Raw genomic sequence first — 10,140 nt, forward strand, 5'->3', positions numbered from 1 at the left:
GATGGACTAGTGGTGATTTAGCGGTCTTTTCCAACCTTAATGATTCTATGAGATATAACCTGGGGCTGATAACCCAGCACAGATGCTTTCAGGGCAGCATGGGGACAGGAGCATCCCCCTACTCATGCAGCAATGGTAGGTGCACAGTACACCATGGGGGACAAGGGTGAGGAGGAAACACTCCACACAAGCCCAGGTGAAGCTGTGCAAGGGCACGGGCATGCTGAGTGGCACAGATGTCCTCGCCGAGATGTCAGCTGTGGGAGATAGGGACATATGGAAACACAGCTTCCGCTCCAGTGAAAACACGGCCACGTGGCATGTGGAGTAATTAACTCTTAAAGAGCTGCAGGAGAGATCAGAACTGCCCTATTGCTGGGGCTGGGATGTGTAAGGAGAGGTTTTTGGATGCCGAATGGGATCAGGATAGGGGGGATTCTCTGTGCCCCCTTAGACACTGTCGCCATCTTGGCAGATCTACTCCTTAGCTCTCCCTGCTCCACACTGCATGCCCATACCAGTCCACCTCCCCCAGAGGCTGCTCCCTCACCCACCAGCCCCTTCCCATCTCTGCAGCGGCACAATGAGCCTCCCAGTCTTTGGCTGCACTGGTGGAGTAGAGGGGCAGAAGGAGAGAGGTGGCCCTGGGGACCTTCCCAAGGAGCCTGGCATGCATATTCTGCTGTCTGCAATGGCCAGCTCGGCTCTTAGGGCTCACATAAAGCAGATGATCTCCTGCTCTCAGCAGCCAGCAAAGAGGATGAAGAGCTTTAACTGTCACTTGTTGGGTTTCTCTCTGAGGAAGATTGAGATCATTTTCTTTCCTTCTATTTGTATTCTTTCCCCCTCCCTAAGCTAGTGCTTAGTGTCCAGCAGCTCTTCACAGAAGCAGCTTCTTTAACTGGCCCATTTCAGTATGAAATTACTCCAAAGGTCAAAATCACTATGAAGGTACAACAAAATCCCAAAGCTACCGGCTCCTTCCCCAGCAGCTCTGTTGACACTGATTGCCAGATCCCATCTCACACTATCCAGGCCTATGCTAAAGATGCAAAAGTTGTTTAACACCACGGTGTTAGTCTCAGCAACCCAGCATTTCCTAGTATGAGCATCTTTCACCAGGAAGTTTGGGTTGGTCCTGGTGGGAATACCCCTTCAGAACAAACACCTTCCTACTAGGGAGTCTCTTTCTATAGAGAGTTAAGCAAGAAGAGATAAAAGAAGCAATTATCTCCTTGCTACCCATGACAATACCTCTCTGAGGATAACATAAGTCCTCTTTTTGAGGCAGCCACAACATCTCTCCATATCTAATGCTTTAACACTGGTTTCTTTACAATATTACATAATATAGTGCTGGGGATGAGCCACCAACATCATTTGGGTGACAAGGGACATCTAGTGGCACCACCGTGCACACTGTTCAGACTTGCAGCTCAGCTTTGCTGTTAGGAAAAATAATAATATATTCATGGTAAGAGGCTGGTTATTTTGAAGGCCTGCAATGGGTAATAAAACACATAATCTGCCCCCTTTACTCAGAGAAATGTATGGCTTCACAGCAGCTCATTACTGTGTGCAGGAAAAATATATCAGAACATGGCTATAACAGGACTCTACTGGTTTGGAACAGAAATCACTTTACAGAACATGGTTCAAAGCAGGAGAGAAAAACCAGGGAAGCTGAGGCAGCTTCTCACAGCAAGAAGGAGGCAGACTGGGGATGGAAGCCTCAGACTTCTAAAAGCAGCATGTTATGGGATCACAGGATAATTCAGGTTGGAAGGGACATCGGAACGTCCTGAGTTCAACTGCTTGCTCAAAGCCAGGTTAGGTCTGAGCTCAGACGAGGCTACTCTGTCTCTTGTCCCTCCTTCAGACCTGCTGAGAAGAGCCCACCACCCCTAAGTCAAGACATTCAAAGCCTTTCCTGCCAAGCTACTCCCCAGCTTCTATCAGCACTAGGGTTCATCCATCCCAGGTGCAGGACTCAGCATTCATCCTGGCTGAATTGCATAAGATCCTCACTGGCCCCTTCCTCCTACCTGTTTGAGTCCCTTTTTGGGACTATTTGACCCTGGAACATTTGCAACAAAAGTTATAGTATATTTTAGAAATTTCACATGCAGGGGGGATCTCTTAAGTCCCTCAGGAGTTTATAAACTCCCAGGTGGTCTGCTCCGAACCCCCAAAGGGTATATGTAAGGAGAAACCTCTCTCAAATCTGGGTTCTCTTTTTCCCAGTAGCATTATAGACTATACCTTAACCTGGACATTGGAAAGAGTACACACTTAACATGCATACAAATCTCATGATTTCAAATATCCCAGAGAAAATAGGGATGAGAACATTCTTGCACAGCAACGTGGTGTGGCATGACTTCTGTTGAAGTTTGTGCAGCTGGATTCCTTCTCACACAGCAGCTTCAGCCTGGAGTTAGGCAGGATGATACAGTTCTTCCTTCCCCGGTGTTGATGCTATGGCTTGTCAGGTTGCAGCACTAGAATGGCCAAAAAGCAGCCCTGCAAGAAAAGGGAGTAGAATGGGAGCCAGGATGATAATAACCCCAATGCTTTTGTACACTGGTTCACATCCTAAATAGTCAATGAGGACGTCATCTGCTGTGTCCTTTGCTCTAAAAAGCTTCAGTTTGGCTCTGAAGGTACCTGAATCTCATCTACAATGGGTGTTCTCTTACTTCACTTTTGAGAATGATGCTAATACTGATACTTTTCCTAACTCTGCAGGAAATACAGTGATTTTTCACTTCTGAAAAAGTTCCTAGGTAGATTTTATAAACTACAAGTGATCAACTGCCAAAAAAAAAAAAAAAAATTTCAATTGTTATTTTCGATTGGCTTAAACATGCTGCTTTTCAAAACCTAAAATAAAAGCATTTGAATGAAAAGTAAGGAAAAATGTTTTTTGCTAAACAATTGCATCCACATGTCCTGGAAATATTTTTGTTTTGCTCAATTAAATAAAAAAAAAAATAATGAAACGACATTCAGCTCAACTATTTACATCGGGAACAAGGAGTTAAAACACTTTCATTACAAACCGAGTGACGAAATCAATGTCTCAGAATTTTCTTCATAAGCAATGCCTTGCTACGTTCTCACATCTGTGTGCTCCCGATCAGTGAGATGGTCCGAACACTGGGCACACGGGCAGAGATTGAACCCTGGAGACCTGGGGAAGAAAGTAAGGGTGGCTCAGGGAAAGCAGGGATGATACAAAGGCACCCAAATCCAAACCAGACCAGCCAGAGAGTTATTTCATTGGGAAGGAAAACACTACAGGTGTTCACACACAAATCCTAGAGATTGGCCTTTCAATCACTCACCAGCAACCGTGGAGCTTCATGAGGTTTCTGCAGTCTCTATGTGGAAGGTGCACAGCAGTACCGCGCGCCGATGGCAACCTAATAGGAAATAGCCAGTCCTCATCTCTCTTTCCTTCTGGCCATATACATTATTTTACTTTCGATAATCTTAGAAAGTTTGCTATGGGAGTTCTTATGGTGGAACAGCCCCCCAGAAGGGGACATCCTGTTCTCCTCCATCTCTCACTGTCTCTGTGCTTTCTATGGTGGCTTTCCAGCCACTCCTGGCTCTCTCCCTCAGGCTTCCAGATGTGCCTTTAGTCTCTCAAATAAGTTCCTGCTGTTGACCGAATCCGTGGTTTTCTCTTTCTTTTTTATGAACAGATTTTAACAGTTATTTTATAGGTTCAGCCAAAATTGGTACCAATAAAATGTTTAAATTGCAGACCCTGAAAGTCTCATAATGAGCAATGTAAACGACAAAACTCTTAAAAAAAATCCTCTGTGAAATGAGGTTATAATGCTAAATAAAAACCTCTCTCTACTCTGCAATTTAAAATAAAATACAGCAATTAGGTGATTTAAGCAATGAACGTGCAAAGAAGGAATCCAGCTGAGTGCCACATAATATCCAAACTGAAAATGCAACTATCACAGTAATGCTTCTTATTTTAGAGCTTTATTCTTGCTACGTGTCAGCACACTGGGAAAGCAGGGTGGAGATGGGTGAGAGAGGAAGGCCAGGAGGACCAGCTGGGGTTTTGGAAGACCAGATTGCATATCTTCCAACACAGAGGTGAGGTTATGCACTGGGGCTCAGGTCAACCTGGCAGCTTGCTGTTACTGAAAGGGGGCAGTTGTACTTCACTCTCCTTTACACATTTTGTGCCAGGTCTCCTAACCCTTGCAGGGCCCATAGGCCACCCCAGGACTCCCACATGGGGCTGCAGTGCTGAGCCAGCAACAGCCTGCCTGGGAACTATTTATTTTCATAGGGCTTATAAGCTTTGCATGACAAAACTCTCCCAAAAAACCTGAGGTTTCAGCTTTACTGAAAGAGCTTTGATGCTCCTGTCTTTCCAGGTAGCACCAACATAATATTTATTTTTTTTTCCTTTTCTGCAGCTCTGACATGCCTGTCTTAGCTGTTCCTGTGAAGGCATTAGGGAAAAATTCCCAAATAACAGAGTGGCTGTATCCTGCCAGGTGGCCAAAGCTCTCTGACCTCAGTGCAGAGCTCTCACATGGCTGCAGCCCACCTGAGTCTCAGCCCAGGCTCCCCACATGTGGTTAAGAATAGCTGATTTATTTGTTTTCCTCTTATGCTCTGTTCCAAAATAATTATGAAGAAAATTTGTGGCTGGGAGGGAGTAAAAAATGGCACTTTGGGAGGTGCAAGAGAACCACAGAAACCCTGACTCATCGAACTCACTTTCAGCTTGTTTGCCTGTTTGTCTCCTTCCATCCATCCCTTTTTTCTATAAACTTTCCCAGATGATCCCTCCTGAGCTACATCCTTTACCTATTCACTTTCTTTTCCCTCACTCTATCAGGTTCTCTCACCGTTTCCTTTCCTTTTTGCCTCCCCTGGTTTCCTATTCTCCATTCATTTCCCCCCGGTGCCACCTTCTGGAAACACTATGACCCACTCTAAAACAAGGTGTTCCAGAACCGTGTGCATGTGGCACTGAGGGACATGGTTAATGGGCATGGTGGGGATGGGCTGCCATTGGGCTATGCGATCTTAGTGGTCTTTTCCAACCTTAATGATGCTATGATTCTATGCAGGCTGAAAGGAAGAGAGACAGAGAAAAGACACAGGATTATGGATCAAAAGAGAAATGAGAACACTTTTTCATGGGAAACTCTTAGAGAAATCAGCTTGTCTTTTCCAACTCTTGAAAAATGAGTCCATATTTTCTATTAAGCATTTCACCAGAATTCTAATTAAATTAAACTTCTGTGTACACCTGTACATTCTCTTCTGCCCCCCATCTTTTTGTTTTCCTTTTTTTTCTGATCAAAACCACTGCACAGTGCCCTGCATATAAGCCACCACCTCATGAAGGTGGTGACTCCCCAGTGCTGACAGCAATTGGAGCACAAATGAGAATCTCAAATTTGCAGCTGGCAAACGGCTGCTGCCATGGCATGACTAAAACGTCCCAGAGAGCACATGACACCTTTCCCAGCCCCTTCGCTGCCTTCAGCACAAAGTTCTCCTCCCTCCCAGGAGCCAGTCCCGGGAGAGAGTCTGGAAGAGAAACAGGGCTTTAAAATAGCATAAAGTGTTAGAACTACAGTGCAAAACGTCCCAAAGAAAGCAATCAGCATGGGCTTACATGACCCCAGAGGAGCCTTATGTTGGTACAGAAATAGAATGGAGGAACTATCTCTGAACACAGAAGCTCTAGCGCAGGACCGGCTCCCGGTGCCCGGCGGGGCTGGCAGGCCGGTGCCGCACCAGCAGCTGGCACTGTTGCTCCACTGGAGGAGCAGTGAGGGGTTCTACACCCCGTGCACACAGCGGGGTGGTACGCAGTGCCTGTACGTGAGTGCATGCACACTGGTGCATACGCTGTGTGCGTGTTTATGCCTGGGCATCTAACAAGGAAGGGAAAAGATTTCTGTCGTGCATACATGTACCATCCTCACTTAGACCCTACACCCACAAATCTGATCTGGACAGTGAGACAGGTGGAAAATAGTGATGTGTTATAAAAAATGGGGGAAATTCAGGTTGATTTCCCACACGTCCCGAAGCAGCATGTAACAAAACATTCTCCTCCTCCTGCACATCATCTACTCCTGGAGAACAGAAGGCTCAGGGAAGGCCTTATCACTCTCTAGAACGACCTGAAAGGAGGTTGAGGGGAGGTAGGGGTCAGCCTCTACTCCCAGGTAACAGCAACAGGATAAGAGAGAATGGCTTTAAGTTGCACCAGTGAAGGTTTGGGGAAAGGGAAGAACTGAATAAAAACAATCTTTTAAAAAATAAAAATAAGAAATTGGAAAAATCCGTGAGGTGAGAAGAGAGGAACTCAACAACTGCAACAAAATACATTTCATTGTGAATCTACAGAAAAGGAAATCACCTCAGTACCTCACATAGGAAATTTTAGCCAGCCCCAAGTACAGGAGCCTGAAAGCTTGCCAGAAGTACAAGCAGGTGTCTGCTCTGCCTGCGCTCCCCACAATGAAGACTGTTCTGTGATCAAGGTAATGGCTGGCCTCAGGCACCTGCAAGCCAGAAAGGAAAAGATGAAGAGTTCTTACTTAAAGCCTTTCTGCTGGTCACTGCTGTTGAGGAAGTTTCCTCATTCTAAGTGGAGGGTGGGAAATAAGAAGGAGAAAATTACTGAGGAATAGTAGAGATGTGCAAGGAAATTAATCAGTTCAGGGGGTTCAGAAAAGAAAACTGGCCAAGGAGCTGGGGGAAGGGAAGGGAAGCAGAGCGGTGGGGAGGGGGCTTTGTCTAAACAGTGTGCTACAAGAAACAAGAAAAACACTGCAACAGCAGCAGTGAAATACTTCCTTTCTGCGACTGCAGCAGCAGCAATTCCAGAACATATCAGGGGGGCAGGTATACACTGCACTTGATTTATTAGCTTGAAAAATAAGCATTTCATCTACACTGAGGAAACATTGCATTTCTTGGAGTGGGGAGAAACAGAAGACGGTTCAGCAACACCTTAGCACATCTGCCTGTTGCAACAATCCTAAGCAGGAGAACCACGTTCTGGGAGCAACACGAGTGTCCCCACGAGATGCTGGTGAACATTTTGCCACAGAAGCTGTCCTTCAGTGAGCACATTAACTCAGAGGAAAGCTACCATGAACTAAAGACTGTTCGATCTTTGTAAACCCTGAAAGAACATAAAATGATAGCAATCCTCCTACAGTCTCCCTTCAATATTAATTTATTGTAGCTTACGTAGCACTGATATGTGTAGCTATATACATTTGCTGAAGTCTCAGCAGCATACGTGTGTGGAAAAGTGGGGATACGGTGATGTCTCTCTCAGTCTTACTCTATGCTACAAATCAACAACTGTCCAAGGGGAGATGCTATGTGACCACAAACATGAGTGCATAGCATTGAGAAAGCAGCAGCCAGTTTCTGAGTGCTTGTGCCATGTGAATACCTTATATATTCTGTGAGGCTCAAATCACACTTGTCTATGGCCTGGGACCTCAGTGAGCCCATCAGGCCATGTAGGAGGACAGCATCAGTTTTGTGCCAATGGCACATTCGTGGCACCTGGACATGCCACAGGGATCCCTGCGTGGAGATAAGTTAGATTTCACCTGTATCTGGTAATTGAGTTTGAGGGTTTCTTTTACCAGGCACCTTTAATCTCACTACTGCCCTCCAGAAAACTGCAGCAACAGTGGAACAACCAGATGCCTGTAGTTATGGGGAAATCTGGATCTTGAAATGCCACTGCTAGATGTCCCTCAGCTCCAGATGACAGTGCAGAGCTGCCCCTGTGGCCCACTGGCCTCCTCCAGCCCACAGGCTGCACCAGCAGCCCGCAGCACAAGCGAGGACACCCAGGGATGCTGCCCCATCCCAATGGCTTCCAAAGCATGGTTTGAGTGTTACAGTCACACCACCGCTTGCTGAGCAGACTGTATAGGTGTTAGCACTTGGCTGAGGAGAAGGGGCCCATTCAGGCCTGGTTGTGGCCTGCCTCCTCCACCCTGGGGCCAGCCACCAAGGTGGGTTTGCACTGACCCAGCTGGCGGCAGATCGGGGGATCTCCTGTGACACCTTCATGAAGAAGCACAGGCTCAGCTGGTGTGAGGTGAAGCAGTCAGCAAAGGAGCAGTGCCTGCTCTGCGTGAATCACCCTCACCTTTCGGAGGAGGAACCCGTCCATCCCCCACATCCTGCCTGTGACATGAGGTGAGATAAAATATACTGGGGAAGCATGACCTGGCCTGTGGCCCGGCTGTCTGACCACAGCAACCACACTCTTTCCTTATAAACAGGACACTGTTCCTTCTGGGTATCTGTGATTTGCTAATTCAGCTTTATTCAGCTCACTAGGTTTTTTTTTTTTTTGTAATGAATTTTCCAAAATCAATGCAATGGCTGTGGAATGCTATTGGAAAGCACCGTTTTTTCCTGCAGCTTTGGTAAAACATGGAGAAATCTGCAATTGCATGGCCACCTGAAGCAGGTTTTTCAGACACCTGGAAAGGTGTTATTAGCCTGGTTCTTGAGGAGACTTGAGACCTGTGCTCATCTCCTGAGACTGAAACTCATTGGCACCTTACATCATGGCTCACGAGAGTAACATCACCACCATCACATCAGGCACTTACAGGGGGAACAGAGGAAGCAGTTGATAGCCGAGGTAAATCTGCTCTAGCAGAGCATCTAGAGACCAGAGTAAGTGGCCCTGGAGTGGATTTTCTTTCTGCTCTCCAGCTAAAGTAACCACCATTAACCTCCTCACTATTCATTTTTCACCTTCATTAACACCAGTGCAGTATTCTCTCTCCCCCAAGGGAGCACTGAAAATAACTCACCACGTTAGTTACCTGGACACAGTTATAAATATGCCATAAATAAACACTACAAGATTGTCTGCTGTCTTGCTGTGCTCAAGTACTTTGTGTTCTCTCTGTCATGCACTCAAGATTGCTCACCCTCACCTAAACAAGGTCTTGGTTACCACTGTTCCTTGCTCCTGCCACATGGCAGATCACAAGCACAGACTAAGAAAACAGTCATTAAGATCAATTAGTCCAACCACTAGTTCATCACTCCCATGCCCACTAACCACATCCCTCAGTGCCACATTCACGTGTTTCTTGAACACCACCAGGGATGCTGACTCCACCACCTCGCAGTTTTTGCAATAAATCTTCTCATACTCCTTTTGCAGCATCCACTCATTAAATACTAGCAGCCAGGATACCTGGCTTTAAAGGCATGCTGGTACAATATAAGCTGAGTTTTCTGTCTTCCAGTCAAGACCCTGCTTAGCCAAAAAGGTTTGCCAGCCACTTTCCAAGATATAACTTAGCTTTCTTTGCTTCTGTGCTCTCTCTGAAATGCAAGCATTACATTAAAGCAGGCAGAGCATACATACGCAATGATGTTTTGGGATAGGGCAAGAAATGACAGTCTTTAAATGACAGAAAGATCCAGGTGAAGCTGAGGGCCTGTTTTCCAGCACCAGGGATGACAAAGCAGCAATGTGGAGTTCCTGGGAATGATGTGGGACCTTGATCCTTGGGCGTCCTTGAAAATAACCCTGAGCAACGTTTGCCTGCAGTTGATTCTCCTACTAAATATGCCTCCCAGTCCTGTCACCCATGATAGCACAGCTTCATGGAGTAGAAGTTTTGTTCCCCAAATTTAAGATGACACATGTTCTTTGTGAGGACTGTGACAATACCAGTTGCAGGAGATGCAATTCTTTCAGAATATCCAGTTAGTTATTTTACGAGGACAGTTTTCAGATCAAAAAGGGGTCAGAGTTAACCCATTTCTCTGCCAGCTCCTCCCTCCATAAGTAGATGCCGATCTTTCTTTGGACTTTGTCTCTGAATCAGAAGGGTAACAGAAGTCATCAGATAAGAAACTGGACACAACAAAATAGTCAAACAAACCTGAAGGACTTTGATAATAAACACACAGGGAGTTAAGACACTTTCACATGGATTCCTATGCTTCAGCGTGTAGGAAAACCTGTGGCAGGGATTTCATTTAGAAGGAAAAAATGCACCACTGAGATCTTTCTAACAACCTCCACCCACCCCCCCTGGGCCTTTCCATCCCACACACAGACCACAGGCT

At 46.1% G+C, this 10,140-nt stretch overlaps 1 long non-coding RNA gene across 1 annotated transcript; it reads right to left on the bottom strand.

Moving 5' to 3' along the window:
- Positions 2,166-4,963, bottom strand: LOC110392868. Its single transcript, XR_002434665.1, has 4 exons — positions 4,890-4,963; positions 3,348-3,425; positions 3,063-3,193; positions 2,166-2,523 (listed from the first exon to the last, which is right to left on the bottom strand). It is a non-coding gene; the product is annotated as an uncharacterized LOC110392868 (long non-coding RNA).

This window comes from Numida meleagris, chromosome 1, assembly GCF_002078875.1.
Source record: "Numida meleagris isolate 19003 breed g44 Domestic line chromosome 1, NumMel1.0, whole genome shotgun sequence".
NCBI lineage: Eukaryota > Metazoa > Chordata > Aves > Galliformes > Numididae > Numida > Numida meleagris.